The sequence below is a fragment of the Lathyrus oleraceus genome, chromosome 5 (genome assembly GCF_024323335.1).
Source record: "Lathyrus oleraceus cultivar Zhongwan6 chromosome 5, CAAS_Psat_ZW6_1.0, whole genome shotgun sequence".
In the NCBI taxonomy this organism is placed as follows: domain Eukaryota; kingdom Viridiplantae; phylum Streptophyta; class Magnoliopsida; order Fabales; family Fabaceae; genus Lathyrus; species Lathyrus oleraceus.
Genome location: NC_066583.1, coordinates 602945733 through 602956780, shown reverse-complemented (window position 1 = coordinate 602956780; position 11048 = coordinate 602945733). Strand labels below are relative to the sequence as shown.

The window sequence follows — 11048 nt, the reverse complement described above, 5'->3', positions numbered from 1 at the left end:
CTCGGTTGTAGACTTTGGGGAAAAATCATACAACTTTTGCAGCAAGTTTGCTTTGACCTGCTGACACACGAAGCTTGCCACTGCCAGCTTGACCAAGCATTCCGTAATCCTCACCAAGACCGTCCCCTAAAGAGCTCTATTTCCGGAATTCCAAATTGCGTCCTATTGGCTAACTTCCAATTCCTGGAACAGAACTGAAGTAGTGAAGTGATAGGCGCTGGAATAATGGTTAGCGACTGGACAACATTTTGTGGTTCAGACACTACAACAACGGGGCTTTCTGTAATCGAGAGTGTTTTCATGCCGAGGGACTCGCAACCTAGTGTCATTGGCGATGAGACGAGTGAATCCTTTATTGACGGCTATGTTTGAAAATTGGTAATACTAGTGACTTTTGGTAAGGTGTTTTAACATTTGGTCATGGTTTTGTCTAATGCTGTTCAAAAAAGGATTGTTTGTGTGATAGAATAGGATTACTTACATCTTGAGGGGTAACCTTTTGCATCTGTTCCATGACAGGTCCTTCTTGCTTCAGCTGTGTTTCAGGAGAAAAACGGAAGAAGTCCTATATGTCTCGGCAACGGTATCAGCAGTCTTCTGAATCGTATCAGTTACATCTTGGTTCTTCTCTATCTTCTGCTCCATTTCTTTCTTTGAAATTCACACTAATCTTGTGTTGTTGTTGTAGCCTGGATAATCACATCAACTCCGCTTCTACACAAGCTTGAGATCAAGACATACCGCCGTTTTGTTATCTTGCTTCTATCAATGGTGAGTTGTTTTCCTTTGCTGCAATTTGTATTCTTCTATGAACTGATACAATTTCCGACCCTGCAGTTTTCATCTCTCATGCGTAATGATGAACCTGGTGAAGTATGTCTAACTGTGATAGTTAATGTTATGCAGCATGGAGACCAAAACACCTCTGGTTTGCTTTAATGACAATCATGTCAGCAAAATCAACACTTGTTTTTCGCCACTGCCTGCACGATGTTACCAGCAATGCCTTTAGCTTCAAACAGACTGTGTAGAGGTATGCCAAATGGAGTGGCCCATATGTTTGCAAGTTGTAATTTTGCAAATTTGTCGGCGGTGTTGGGAGGACAGCCAGGCCAAGAGCATAAACTCTACCAAGCGGCACTTTGTATTGAACTCGGTTTAGTTTAAGAGAATTTTTTTTGTTGCCATGCCTTACTTTCTTCCATTATTGGTTGTATGAAGTATTTGTAGGATAAAGCTTTGAAGCTATTAAGATTTGTACGGTTCTGAATTATCCCTCTATGATGAATGTATCCTAAAGTTCCTTGCTCTTGCAGAACTGTTGTTAATGAATTTAAACCAGCATAGATAAAATCAGTTTGAGGGTGGGTCCTGTCACCTGTTATAAATACATGCACACCCTTCCTGAATTCAATCCAGCTACAACCTGGTCTCTTCTTCATATTTTATTGCATCATTGTGTCTCTTAACTCAGATACTTCTTCGTATTAACCTACCACTCCATAAACATTTGGCATTAACACATAATTTCCACAGTGATCTGGCTTAATTTCAATCACCTTGCTTGCTGCAATCTCAGCCAAGTCTGTATCCTTGTGGATACAGCATCCTGCTAGCAAAGCCCTCCATCCAACAGGATCGGCCTTAAAAGGCATTGTTAGCATTAAATCATAAGCCTCCATGAGTTTCCCTGCTTGACAAAGCATGTCAATCACATAGTTGTAGTGTTCAATGGATGGGGGATACACCATAATTTGAATCCATTACTGCTAGAAACTCAAGCCCTTCCTCCACCATGCCAACAAAACTGATTTCGTTTGGTACCAATTGGGCTTGACACATACGAAAAGAATATGTCTAATGCTTCATCACCATAGCCATGCATTCCATAACCCGTGATCATGATGTTCCATGAGGCCACATCTTTCTCTGTCATAATATCAAACCATCCAAGCATCTCTTATATTTCCGCATTTTGCACACATATCAATCAGTGCATTCGAAACAACAACACTAGAGCCATAACCAATTTTTGTAACAAATCCATGAACAATTCGTCCATTGTCAAAATCTCCTATCACAGAAAATATAGACAAAACACCAGTAACTGCATATTTACAAGGAATCATTCCATTCTCCCCCATCCTCCTAAACATCCACAAGGCCTCTTCAAAGCGTACAATCTGCACATACCCATTAACCATTGAATTCCAAAGCACAACATCTCTAATAAGTCAATTCCTCAAATACCTCATGTGCATCCAACACTAATCCAAATTTCAAGTATTAACCAAAGCACTTCCAACAAGAACATCCAACTCCAACCCGAGTTTAAGATAATAACCCATGAATCTTCTTATCCTCCGAAACCTCCCGTATTGTGGAAGCCGACTTGAAACGAATCCAACAATGATTGAATTGTAAGCAAAAACATTTTTTGTCATTGGGTAGGGTAGTCGAAGACTTTAAGAGCATAACCGATGAGGGTGCACTTGGAGTATATGTTGATGAGGCTGGTGATGGCAAGTGGGGATGAAAAGAAGCCATTTTTGAGCAAATGGGAATGATCGGTTGCCTTTGGTCATGAATGTATGCAAATGAATTTTTAGGCCGAGTGCCAAACAAAATAAAAATAAAAAATAAAAAAATTCAGGACCAAAATCGGGGTATGACAGTTGCCCCTATTTAAGGATCTTCAACTTGAGAATATGAAGCAGGACACTCTTCATATGATCATAGTGGGAGATGGTTAAATACTGAGAAGACCCAGATTTTGATCCTGAATCCCCATGACGTGATGTGATATAATATGATATGCCATGATATGCATGATTTTTTTTTTTGTAATTTTTCATCTGCTAGGGATATAATGGACCCTTGACAGGAGACGCTACTAGACAGACCAATCTGTGGGGAATGCTGATGATCCACAGGGAGACAGAAAAATGGGGTAAAAAACAACTTGCTGGGGAAACAGTCCTGCTGGAGAATCAGACACACACTGGGGAGTATTCAAAGTGAGATTTGATAAGCGACACTTAGAATACAACCGAATAAAGGAAAAGATGCTACAATAGGTTCATATATGACCTGACAACGCTGGGGAATATCAAGAAGAAAAACTCTTCAGAACAGGTTCATGTATGACCTGACACTGGAATAAGGGTTCAACAGCAGGTTCTTACATGACCTGAATGGTATTGAACAAAGAATCTTCAGAGCAGGTTCAAGTATGACCTGACACCGGAATAAAAGGTTCAACACAAGGTTCACATATGACCTGAATAGGATTGAACAAAGAATCTTCAGAGCAGGTTCAAGTATGACCGGACCCCGGAATAAAAAGGTTCAACAACAGGTTCACATATGACCTGAATGGGATTGAATAAAGAATCTTCAGAGCAGGTTCAAGTATGACCGGACCCCGGAATAAAAGGGTTCAACAACAGGTTCACATATGACCTGAATAGGATTGAACAAAGAATCTTCAGAGCAGGTTCAAGTATGACCGGACCCCGGAATAAAAAGGTTCAACAACAGGTTCACATATGACCTGAATGGGATTGAACAAAGAAATCTTCAGAGCAGGTTCAAGTATGACCGGACCCCGGAATAAAAGTTCAATAACAGGTTCATACATGACCTGAATGGGATTGAACAAAGAATCTTCAGAGCAGGTTCAAGTATGACCGGACCCCGGAATAAAAGGGTTCAACAACAGGTTCACATATGACCTGAATAGGATTGAACAAAGAATCTTCAGAGCAGGTTCAAGTATGACCGGACCCCGGAATAAAAAGGTTCAACAACAGGTTCACATATGACCTGAATGGGATTGAACAAAGAAATCTTCAGAGCAGGTTCAAGTATGACCGGACCCCGGAATAAAAGTTCAATAACAGGTTCATACATGACCTGAATAGGATTGAACAAAGAATCTTCAGAGCAGGTTCAAGTATGACCTGACCCCGGAATAGCAACAAATGGACTTTGACCGTAAGCAATGGACTACAACCAGCTTTTAACGGATTTTGCCAACAACAATTGGACTTGAAAATGACCGGGAAAACCGGATGTTGGTTTAGGGATACCAAAGACAAGCTGGAATTAGAGGTCAAAGGATCTAGGATCGACAACAAGACCTGGGTCAATGCAAAATGAACACGAAGTACATTTCGGCTATGCATGATTTGAATTTCCTTTTATGCATGATATATGAATGATCATGATTATGAGAATGCTGACACTGGGCAGACTGGGGTTTGTAAAGGCTTTTTATGGAAGCTCATGATTCCTCAACACCGAGAACTCAACCAAATATTTTATGATAGATGTTGTCAAAGGAGCATTCTATCAAGCTTGATGGCCACAGCTTAGCCAATGGATCCTTTTGGAGGATTAATGAATCGTGCTAGCATAATTTTTTTGGGCACTCGTCTTAAACTCAATAGTTGTTAACGTATGGCAGAATTTGTTTGAGCAGTTTGAAAGCACGAAGAAAAAGGTTCTGCCCCTCTGTGGCTCATCTTGCCCCAGTTTGTTGGGTCTTTGGAAATGTTCACCTTGAAAGTGGATTTGGAAACAACTTCCATGAGACTACCTCGAGATGGCTTGCCCCAAGCGTTTGTAACTTGCAGCGGTCCGAACTTGACTAACCAAATGCTGGAATGGCAGACTCTTGGTTGACTGTCTTTTGGATAGTTGGACTCATTGAGCTCTGAGGTGGCTTGCCCCAGTCTAAGTCTTGAAGCAAATTACTCTTGGCTAAACTGAACCATGGAGTGATTGGACTTACTGAGCTCTGAGGTGGCTTGCCCCGGTCTGATTCTTGAAGCAGATTACTCTTGGCTAAACTGAACCATGGAGTGATTGGACTTACTGAGCTCTGAGGTGGCTTGCCCCGGTCTGATTCTTGAAGCAGATTACTCTTGGCTAGATGACCCTTAGGGTGACTAGCTCGAATTAACTGATGCTCAAAGTGATTTGCCCCTGAATAGACTTCTTTCACTCCATCAAGTTCCTCAACTGTATTTGGAATTTCTTTGATGTTAAGTGTTGACTCGCAAATAAGATTGTTCATTCAAAAATGGTAATTTTAATTCAATGCTTATGCAAAAATTTGAAATCAAAATTTATTGATATGAACGGGTGAAATACAGTGAACGAGTCATTGATAAGAATACAATGGTGATCAAGTCATTCACAGTATGCAAGTTGGTGCCATCAAATGATTAACAAAAATCGTTTGGAGTCAAGTTAACACCACCTTGTTATAGTATGCTTTCAAAATAAACCCTGCCTCAATTAGGTCTTTTAAGGGTTGTAACGTGGTCTGGTTCGCGGTTTCTTGAAACAAAAGGATATAAGGCTCAAAATTTGTTTTTACCCACCCCTTCTTCTTGATGATCTCCAGTTCCTACGTTCAGTTAATTCAATACACGCATTCGACTTCCAAGAGGGTTCGAAGGTGTGATGAGGATTCAAGACGAATTTTCTTGAAATGGCAGTCACCATATTTTTTTGTCGAGGATTCAATGACCTCTTTTGATTGATTTATTTTATCCCTAATTTTGCCTGGACCGTTTTTTTTGAAGCTTTCGGTCCATCGGGATGCCCTAACTTTTGCCTAAGTCATTTTGTGGTTTTTGACTTAGCGGGCTTTTTTATTTTATTTTTTAAAGGTATTGACTGCCACATTATTCGTGGATAAGGATCAACCAACACTAATTTTAGCTTTTCTCAGCTTCTTCGACATCTCAACGTGTGCGAAGGATAACATGGGGTTGAACCCAATTGGAGGGTATACATATGGACGATCTTTTTGAAAGATCGAATGCACGATCAAACTATCTGAACACAACTACCCTGCCCCAGGTTAAGATTAAGGGTTTTAGATCCGAAATAAACATCAACTTCTAGGCTCAAAGTGGTTGACTAGGGATTAACTCCTTATCTCTTCAGTGTTTGGGGATTTGAAACAATGACTTACATCATCGACAAGGTTTACTCAAAAGCATACCACAATAACTTCAGGTGTTTCGTTTTCATCATCCTCCTTCCAATCTTTGTTAACACAACACTTTGATAAACAAAAGTGAATGAGAGGAGTATTTTGTTTTTGTTTTTTAACATAAATGAAAAACGAGTGAATACGAATGGATTAATTCAAAAGATGCATAAACATTTCATTAATCTTACCAATTCAAAGAAAACAACAATGCTTAAAAGCAATTAACAGTCAACATGCAAGGAAACTACAAAAGAAATGCTGAAACAGCCAAATGATTGCCAGCTTTGGGGAATGACTTCTTCAAACTTGAAGGTTGGGATCAACAAGCTTTTTGACATTGGCATGATGATCTTCAAATTCTTTTCCTTCAATCTCATCGTTGAACGCAACCTTCTTGAATCCACTACTCACTTCTCCTTTTCTTTCATTGGTATGGGTCGTGACATTGGAAATCCAAGGCGGTATCTCAATGCTCTTACCAGGAAACAATGATAGCTCATTAGCCACATCCCTGACATCTTCCTTGTGGAACAAAACCTTGAGGGTTTTCAAGGGTCCTTTCCCTTTCTCATTACCTGGCCCAGAAATCAAGGTATATGTACTTGAGCCTTCCTCCTTGAGTGTTGGTGACCCTATGTTAATCAATCCTTGCAGCTTGAGCTTAAAACTCTTGCATTCCTCGATGGAGTGCCCTATTGTTCCAGTATGGTATCCGCACTTGATCTTCGGGTGATCTTCTTCGAAGACTAAGCTCTTCTTGTTAATCAGTCCTCGTACCAAGGCTTTTAGCGCACAGCAAGAATCTAGGTCATGTCCCAATGCCCCTTTATGGAATTCACACGTTGCATTTGGATTGTACCATGGAAGGTATGGTGACACAGGCGTGAGAGCTCGAGGTGTCACCAAATCATTTTGGATCAGTTGCAGGTAGAGCTTGCTATATGGCACCGGAATCGAGTCATTGTGATCCTTGTTCCTCTTGTTCTGATTCTGATTTTTGTTCTGAACCTGGCTTGGGTCACTTTGAGGAGCAATAGCCAGAGGATGTTGATGATGACGTCTTGAGGGAGGTCCATATACTGGTAAATGAGGAGTTGCCACATAGAACTTCCCTTGACTTGGGGTAACACCAGATGGGTGCGGGGTAATAGCTCTCTTTGTTGCAGCGGTGTATATTGGGTGACCCTCTTTTCTCAACAAGACTTGCAGGGTTTCCAAGACCCATCTCATTTGGCTCTTCAAAAGATTAAGTTCCCCCTTTAGTGCTTCTTGGCCTTTCCTTAACTCGTCCATCATCTCCTGAGACATGGTTCTTTGTTCTAAACGCGTGTTGAGAATCACTTTGCTTCACGGACAAAAGATGGATGAGTTTTTTTTTGGTATTTTGTCTGCAAAATAACATGCATTATGATGCGATGCAAATGCAATGGAATGCGAATGAATGCAATGCAAGCCATGCACATTTGTTTTTTTCATACACGGGTTCAAAAGTCTGAGGTACTGATGAATCTGATTGTTTTCCAAGAATAGGTTCTCACCAGGTATGGTCTAAGGTTTTTGAAAAAGTTCCTAGAGTCATGGATCCATTAGACTGTTTGCTACCTGCGGCAACTTACTTGCCGGGCATCAACTCCATCTAAAGAATCTACTCTAAGTGAGGTTCTCGCATCGATCCAACGAGAAATACATCTCGCAGACCCACACTACGCAACCATCTTTCCTAGTTGGGCAAAGAACTAAGGTTCTACAAATGGTTCTCAGAGTCATGGATCCTAAAGAAAATATCGAAGCTTACGGCAACTTACTTGCCGAGCGACAACATCCTCTCAAGAATCTACTCTAAGTAAGGTTCTCGTACCGACCCAACGAGAAATACATCTCGCGGACCCGCACTACTCAACCTCGTCCTATCTTATGTTTTTACTCGAGACTCGGGTAAAAAGTCTTTCCCACAAGGTTTGCAATCAGAATATCCAAGTACCAAACCACAATCGAACCAATACAACAGATTCATATCAATATTACAATAGAGATAGTAAAAACAATAAAGAAAAGCCACATAGGTAATCAAACAAAGGCACACAAATGACCTAACTAGGCTTGACTCACTTAGGGATGTATACCGTCCCCAGCAGAGTCGCCATCTGGTGCACCTCGAAAAAATGGGGATACGACTTCAAAGCGAAGCGCGATCGCACGCTCGCAATGATGGACTGAACAGAGTCGCCACCGAACTTTATTTATTCCTAAAAAGGAAAGGGGAAATATCAATAAAACCCAAGACAAAAGAAAGGATAAGATATGGTCATCGCAACCAATATCAGGGTTCGGGAGTCGATTACGCAAGGGGAAGGTATTAGCACCCCTCACGTCCGTTGTACTCAACGGGAACCATTAGGTCAGTTGTGTGCGTTAATGTTAGTTTGAAATATTAGGCTTTTCAGTTATTAGGTGGGAAAGAAAGAATAGAAGAGAGAAGAAATGTTTTTGGATTTTTGACGAAGGAATAAACCTAAGTTTTTTATTAGTGGGCCTGACAAGATTTAAAAATCCTGCTCCTACGTATCTCAAAAGAGAAATCAAGGCGTACGTAGTTCTGGGTAGAAAAATGTTTGTTTGTTGGTCGATTTTAGCGAAAGCTATATTGTATTAATCGACGAAAACATTGTTTTACCCAAAACAGATGAGGAGTGGACGCATACCACACATCGAACGGATTTATAAATCTACATTCGGAAAAGCGTCGCTTATCTCTACTCAACAATCGTGGCCGAAACATTGTTTTGTATCACTTAAGACAAGATACCTTTCGTTTATGAAAAAGGTTTTCTGATTAACCGCACGACGGCGAGAAAAGAGTTTGATCGGTTGGATGTATTTTGAGTGATGGCGAGAACTTGGATGAGCGAGATATACATCTCGAATCCTAGCCTCAGGAGTGCACGGTATACACCATGTTCCATTTCCATCTTTATTGAAAAAGTATTAAGGTATGAATTAGGTATTTTGAAGTTTGAAAGACGAGGACTTATGACCTACAAGCTCTTACAGCTTGGGTCTAATACTCGGGACTACGTCTGGACATTCCACCCAGGCAGTCTGTTTCTTTCCAAAATTGCTAAGAAAATGATTCGGATATTTATGAATGTTTTGGAGGGAAGACGAATATTTATGGCTTGCAAGCTCTTACAGCTTGAGCCTAATATTCGGGATTACGACTGGATATTCCCTCCAGGTAATCTTTTTCTTCACGTCTTATTTAGAAAATGATTTGAATAATTGAGTGTTAAAGAGAAGACAAATATTAACGGCTTGCAAGCTCTTACAGCTTGAGCCTAATATTCGGGATTACGACTAGACATTCCATCCAGGTAACCTTTTTCTTCCAATTTTATTAAGAAAATGATTTTGAATATTGGAGTGTTAAAGAGAAGACGAATATTTATGGCTTGCAAGCTCTTACAGCTTGAGCCTAATATTCGGGATTACGTCTGGACATTCCATCCAGGTAACCTTTTTCTTCACATTTTAATTTATTAAAAGAGATACATTTGGATCAAAAGATTAATGTGAATGTTTGAGGTGTTGGTCAATTAAATTGACATGGCGCATGAGTTCGTGGAGAATATGTCCAAGAGTAAGTTGGACGAAATAAAAAAAAATAAAAATAAATACATAAGCAAAATATTTACGGCACATAAAAAATTTAAAATTGGAAAGAATAAAATAGCAAGCACAAAAAATGAAAATAAATGGAAATATGCTATTTCCAAGTATCGAACTCATCTCATCCCCCACTAAAGAAAGATGAAACTGCTTTCTCCACTCAACCACCTATGGTCATTCATTATCTTAATAACAACTTAAATATATATAAGCAAGCATAGATAAAGATAAGTTTAAAATAATAAAAAAACTAGCTAAAACAATATGGGCTGTTTAAACTAATGGGCTACTAAAAGCCCACGAAAATGGTGAGAGAATCCCAAGAGCCAACCCTAGCCGCATGGCTGTTGGGTGGAGATAACAAGGCTGACCATCATCAATGCCAACTGTAGTTAACGAAAAGTTGCAAGGAAAAGCCAAACGGTCATTAAGTGGCACAGTAACCCTCACAGGTGGGTTTTAAATGGGTTTTAAACGCCTTAAAATAAATAAAAGAAACAAATTGAAAGAAAGTGAAACAAATCACCACATATTCGTTCATTTCCCTCAAAAAGCAAATCCATTCTCTCGATCTCTCTCTAAATGCAAACAAGCCATGGCTTCAAAAAATCAACAAAACTCTCACCTTTCTCGTTGGTTTTTCAGACGGATCCTCTTCACTGTGAATCTCCTGCTCCCACGAACTTCTATGCTTCGTAACTCGCTAGTGGTCGCCGAAAGCCGTCAACGGCAGAAGGGTTTGTTGTGTGCGAAGCTGACCGTGAGCGCGAGGTTAACGATCCTTGGGATTCCGTGGTCGCGACCTGGTGGAGGAGGCCGCTCTTTCTTTTTCGATGGAAAGGTATTAAGGTTTTTTCGCTTTTTAGTAGCCGTCGAATTCTCTAGGGTTTTTCGTTCCCCCCCCCCCCCTTTTGCTGATTAGGTTTTCCTTTTATATTCACCCTGTTTAGGGTTTTGAACTGGTTCCTCAGATCAAAAGGGGCAACCTGCGAAATCCTTTAGGGCGCTCAGCTTGGATCGGCCTATTTGGATGTTTGGTTTTGGAAAAGGTATGCTGAACTCACGCTTTTTCTCTCTGTTTTGTCTCTATGCCATTTTGGGATTTTCGAATTTTAACTGTTTGCTTTTACTGCAGTGAATTTCTCTTGCCACTACGAGTTTCTCTTGCCACTACGAGGTTTCTGTTGCAACTTCCCTTGTAGCTGTGAGACTAAACAAACTCTTGGTGATTAAATCAGGGACAATGGCCATTGCTTCTTTGGTGTTACCGGTTCGTCTTTGATTAACATTCTCTTTAATAACTGAATTTCCATAGGCAATGCATATCGCACAAAGTTTCTAAATTGACTGTTGTGGTTTGATTTGTGCAAGG

The 11048-nt window shown here is 40.3% G+C and overlaps 1 pseudogene; it reads right to left on the bottom strand.

The window, feature by feature from the left end:
* Positions 1–1163: 1163 nt before the first annotated feature.
* Positions 1164–4592, bottom strand: LOC127082345 (pentatricopeptide repeat-containing protein At3g14730-like; annotated as a pseudogene).
* Between the last annotated feature and the right edge of the window lie 6456 nt (positions 4593–11048).